We start from the raw sequence: 6,000 nt of genomic DNA on the forward strand, positions 1-6,000 counted from the left end.
ACTTTTATTGATCTGACATAGCAGGGCTCAAATTGGGCCGAATTTAAATGCTGTCAGAAATATTGGTATCAAGCTTTTAAATCGATCAGTGAATGAGTGAATGTTAAAAGCGACTTCAACGCCCCAGTAAATACGAAACAGCTTATAGAATTAAGATTGACCGTTCCATACTTCGAAATTAATCTCGAAACGTCTGCATGATATTAACTAATTTCTGCATAGTCTGTAATAAGTGCCGAAACGAACTGTAAATACTGAGTAATCTCACATTAATTCGTGAACAAAGGTAGTCGCAATGAGAAGGTGTTTGTGAGGACTTCCTTTGCAATAAACACCCTGCACAGTAAAAATCATATAGACACAAACGCTATCACTGAACCATTAAATCCGATTTTTTGTGAAAGCTTATCAGTCCCAAAATTCTGGGTCTGTTTCTTGTGAGAGAAGATAGACTTTCCGCCGAAGTTGTATCGGGCCGTATGCTGTATACCGCCTGACTTATAGATTTGATCCAAAATTTGGAGATAACTTCGCTATTATATCCGCCATTGCAATAAAGTTGACGCGAACAAAGTTTAACAGCTGTATAAAAAAAAAATACATCCACCTGCAAAATACGTACTGTAGATAGATAACACGGAGGAAGCCACGATGGCAATCTTTTACCGCTCATGCGTTTAATAGTACGAGTATCGAAATAATGGGCATGTATGGTATACGATACCACGGATAGTACCGTGTACCTAAATAGCACCAATTCTTAGCTTAAAGTTCGATTGATTGGAGTTAAGTTGTAATTTATAGTATATGTGAAAACTTAAAGGATATGAGCAGTACTTATGTTACTTAAGAAGCTTAACTAATTATGATAACTAACGATAATTTAATATGACCCATGTAGTTAACTTGGCAATACATCTGTGCGAATTCAAACAGGATTCGAATCTGAAGTTTTCTTGAAGTAGACATAGTTTATCGAATACAGATGAAGCAGGAAAGTCTTAGAAAGTGTACTTACACCGTAGAGATAAGCGTCCTGTGTATCAATCATGCCTAGTTCTAAAAGGTTCACATTTTCTTACAGAGTTCGACTGCGTTTCACACATCGCAAAGCTTCATCAAAAAAACCATCCATGATGCCTTGTCTAAAAAAAAAACAAAAGACATGTAATAAACAAATCGGAATTTTCTTTTATAATTCTGCACCTAGATCGTATTTTTTGCCGTATAATCTCTGAATGCTGCCTACAGTAAATCTTCGATAGTCCTATCGTTTTCTTAAATACTCTTTCAGAGTGCTGAAGCAAATGAAGGCCAATTACCACTGGACGGCAGGGGTTACCAATCGAGACTCGAGTATACTGGACATTATCTGTATCCAGTACAAAGTGCGTGTATCAGAAACAAACAACGCTTAGATCCGCGAGAACATCATGTTCGCCCTAAAACGTAAAATACGTGAAACAATACGTGAGATTTGTTACCTTTTTGACTACGCATAAAGCATCGGTCTCTCTTTCACCATTTTGTTATAGATAACTAGCACGGTAAGCAAATATTTCGACATCCTTGGTCAAAAACTATAAAATTGTAGCTATAATTTATGAAGGTCTACAAATGAACTGTTTAAATAATTTTCCACATGATTTAGTATCTAGCTTGCGTTCATTTAGTTCCGAATCGCTGTTTTGGCTCAGTGTGACGGTCATATTTTCGAATGGCAGGTTTGTGCAATAGTATTAATAATAGCCTATAGAAATAAATAGCCAAAATAAAAATGACCACCGCATAACCTTACTGTTTCACATGTGAGCAGGGTGATGCAGAAAAAACTTGGACCGCATTTTTCCCCTAAAAATCATTACCAGATAACAATAAATAAAAGGCTAAAGTGTACTGCACAACGTTCCCTGAAACACTAAATACGTGATACTGGTTTAGAGCATCATAAGCTATGAACTAACGCCTAGTTTTCTAACTTACCCCAGTCATTATCGAAAGCTCGCGTCAAAGGCACCAGCGAGAGGGAAGACTCTGTTTGAGTTTATGTTGTACCAGATGCCAAGATTGTTAAATCCGAAAGGCGTCTAAGAATACGCGATAGGCTTCCTCATCACGTCACTTTGGTGACTGAGTTCTGTTCTCCGTTGAAAAAAATAGCAAGGGCTGCTTTCAGTCACGAAAAAACAAATGTGACAAAGACGCCAATGTTAGATATGCGGATAATTAAGAGCGGTGAAAATTGTGCCTGTTAATAGCTAGTAAGGGTAGTATGCTCGGACCTACGCAGATCCCAATTAGAGAATCGTCATTTGACTTTTAGCTTACTAGAATTTCTCAGGAAGCTAGCATTTTCGGTTTCCTTCGAGTCAGGCTTGAAGATGTACTACAACCGAGTTCTGCCGTCAGGTCATAGACTAACCGATGCAAACAGTTTGCGTAAAGAATGACAGATAATAATTGCTGTAGTGCTATATAAATAAATGGAAATTGACTTTCATAGAAAATCAAATACAATGTAAACAGGCTTTCAATTCACCGCGAAAAAACGTACAATACAGCTCATATGTATGCAGACGAGTATGTCTTCCTTTCCACAAAGCAGACGTCCGCTTGACTTTCGCCAGAGCGGCTGCCACTGGAAATAAAACAAGCCTGAAACATGATTGTAGTATTTGACTATATTTTATACGATATAATAAAAATAGAAATTATAAGGTGAAGAGATATAGTTGATCGATAGTACTGTTGGAATCGTTCCGGAAAAATGGAAATCGACTATTTATATAGTTGCCTTCTAGGCGCTATATAATGATGATGCATTGGACACTAAAGGAAGCATCGTTATCATTTATTTGTCAAATACGTGTACAAGTTAAATAGGGGCTAACGATAATGTAAGTTCTTGCCTAACGCTGAACTTTGTTTCCCTTTAGATGTTGGATTTCAAATAAAGTTATTTTCCCACCGAATGACTCTAAGTGAGCAGCGTTTTTTGACAACTTCTGCTCGCGTTCGGCAGAGTAATCGGTATCTGATTAATTCCATTTTGGCGGTCAACCACAAATTCACACCTGTCTCAATCATTCAGCGATTCGGTGATCGTCTGCAGTACTCTTTGACAGCTTCTAAAATTTATAAATACTCGGTCGTAGTCTACTTCTTTATCGATACACGTTTAACACTAAATTATCATTAGCTTATTTCATTCAAAATCTTTTGACATCAAAACGTCAAAGGTATCATGCTCTCCTACAGCTACTTTATCATTAGGATGTTATGGGTGAAACGTTACGAATTACGAAGACGACATTCGGTTGGTAAATACTCCAGTTTTCTTCAGTAAGAATCGGGTTAGTTAATTGCAGATAAAAAAAAAACATTTTTTAATCAGAATTTTTTGCTCACAACATTCCGGAAACTTACCGAATATCGGTGAAGACAATAGGCACAAAGACCTTAAGCGAAAACACAATGCACGACTGGTGCAAATGTTTTAAGGATGGAAATTGGAACGTTGAAGACCAGCGAAGAGGTGACTAGGTGCCGGGCGCCGAAGAATGAGACTGCATTGGCGCAGTCCATGTATATAGACGGTGCTAAAACATACCCTTCCCTGTTGCATGGGATCATGTAAGTCTTTGACAACGGTGTGGCGTTTTCCGCACAGCAGAACCTTACGGAAAAGTCGTCTGTATCGCCCTGCCTTAAATACAGATTTGAGACCAAATTTGAGACAGCACCGTCGTAACAATTGATATCTAGTAGCTGTTCTCTTCGAATAGTTGATGTGTAGATCATCTTGGCCTTTTTTTTCCTATTTAAAATCGTTGCTATGTGTTATCATCGGAACAAGGCCTTCGTGTCATTTGGTGCATCTTTCAGAAATTTTATTCTGCACGGTTCACTCAAGACCTTATCGGACCAAGGTTATAAGAATATAAGCTTGTGGGAAATTTCACTTACCACTAAATTATACGAAACAAGGTATTATTAATTTGGAAAATGGTCAAAGTACGAAAAAGGCCATGTTTTTTGGGGGCAGATGTAAAACGGACGAGAAAAAATTGGTATTTTTCATCTATAGTGATTGAAAAAAAGTCTCCTGTAGTCTACGAGAAAAAAAAAGATACGTGATCTTAGAAGACAAAATGTTAGTTTACTTGGTTTCGATCGAATTAGGTTTCAAATGTTTTTTTCCCTGAGCTTGTTATATCTTTGTAATGCAGAGAACTACCCGGGAAACTGGTTGATTTGTCTTTAAGCGGTCTTTATTTAAAGGTGTCGCCATGGTCGATTTCGAATACTGATTGGAAAGCTTCTACTGAAACTGGTGAGCTAAATTTCAGAATTAAATCGCCTCAAAGCCGGTTGAAAGACTTTCAAAACGGAGTAGCACTAATTCTATAGTTAGCACATTATCATTAGCATAGGACCTGAATGGCCATGTTTTAAAAACAAAGGCGAAACTCAGATTTCAAGTAATAAGTCTTATAATTTATGCTGGATCTTCTCTCTAATAGGAATCAATTGGTAGCGACGGGTAGGACAACGGCCAGTTGCTTTATTTGTTGTTTGAATGGTGGACAGCTTTTAGTTATTCTTTTCAGGCCATGTTTGGCATGTCGTTGGTCGTTCCCTTTGCAGTTTCGTTCGTGAAATGTAACAACATAAAGCGGTAAATATGGTCTCCTTCAAAACGACATAATAAATTATAGTACTTATAATTTTTAAAAACTATTAAGCAGTCTCTGTTTCAGACTCAGACTCAAGACTCGCATTCTTTTTTCGGTCGTAGTTGTTTGTTTCTGGCACTAATTACGCCTGTACTAACCACTATATTACTATTTGTACTAGTTATTAGACGTGTAATACAACAGTATGTCAACACACCAAGCAATGGCCAAAACGAAAATGAACGCCGTATGCTATTTTTTTTAATTGAACGCGTTGGTACCCGGAATGGCCAGCTAAGCGACCCAGAAAATACCAAATTAAAATAAAGGCCGCTCTCTAATTCTGTAAATCAGCCAATATCAGAGCATACCACAATAATAACGCACTGTACATAAAACTATGCCTTAAGTGTGTTTTGCCATTGACTCAGAATATCTCACTTACGTACTACCTTTCAATCTTTTAATTTGGTTTGATCATTATCCGAATGGGCTCATCAAGGAAACAGATGAGAAAAAAGGAAAAGTCTTTTTAGCTTTTTAGTGTTTAATTGCATAACGTTTTGTTGCGCCAGACGCCGGCTTCGCGGTTCAGTTAGGAACAGGTAACACAAACAATGAAGGTGGATTCCTTGTTAGCTTCTTAGAAGAACAAAGATAAGCTTTTTTTCAAAAAGAAGAGACAGGAGTAGCGTTTTGCTTTGACTGTGTCTCTGTAGCTATTAAAAGCCGACGGTTGCGACAGAGCATTCAACATAGATACACCTTTTATATATACAGGTTATGCACAACGCGAATGTTGGAAACAACGTAATTATTGCTGAGAATTCGGTTTCTTACGTTTTTTTGGCATTTGACACTCTGAACAATAATCTTCTCGTAATTGTGATGAAATCTAATAAAAGTATTAAAAAGTTTAAATTTTTCCAAATTTAGTAAATGGTGTATATTTTTGAAAATTTCCGAATAAATTAATTTCGTTTCTCTTATTTAATTAGAAATAGATCGAAAAGTTCCAAAAAATTTAGCCGCGGCCAACTTTGTTGCTCCCATTATAACAATAGCAACAGGTAATACAATAGCAGATATTTTCTTTCAACTTAAATTGGGCAACATGTATGCGACCCTTGGAAAAGAAATTATCGAATTCTCTGCAGTACTCGAACTTCTATTGAGCATACACTAGTGAAGTCCAAACACAGGTAAAAAAAAATACGAGGAAGCCTATGATAACTTAAAAAATGTCGATCCTACAGGAATAGGTACGCGAGTTGAAAATGGGGCAGGTTACAAATGAGATGGGGTCCCATTTTGCCAACTGGGA

General features: G+C 37.2%; 1 protein-coding gene across 6 annotated transcripts in view; it reads right to left on the bottom strand.

The window, feature by feature from the left end:
- Nucleotides 1–6,000, bottom strand: part of LOC111266184 (transmembrane emp24 domain-containing protein 7) — a 154,472-nt gene that overhangs the window by 128,466 nt on the left and 20,006 nt on the right. For 2 of the 6 annotated variants that reach the window (XR_015313340.1, XR_015313339.1), the window contains exons 2-5: nucleotides 3,427–3,706; nucleotides 1,984–2,655; nucleotides 1,323–1,442; nucleotides 1,019–1,145 (exon numbers count right to left, since the gene is read on the bottom strand). The exons of the other annotated variants lie outside the window; for them this stretch is intronic. The gene's annotated coding sequence lies outside the window, so the exon portion shown is untranslated. The remainder of the gene's footprint in view (nucleotides 1–1,018; nucleotides 1,146–1,322; nucleotides 1,443–1,983; nucleotides 2,656–3,426; nucleotides 3,707–6,000) is intronic. 6 annotated transcript variants of the gene reach the window in all.

This window comes from Varroa jacobsoni, unplaced genomic scaffold, assembly GCF_002532875.2.
Source record: "Varroa jacobsoni isolate VJ856 unplaced genomic scaffold, vjacob_1.0 scaffold_1063, whole genome shotgun sequence".
Lineage (NCBI taxonomy): Eukaryota > Metazoa > Arthropoda > Arachnida > Mesostigmata > Varroidae > Varroa > Varroa jacobsoni.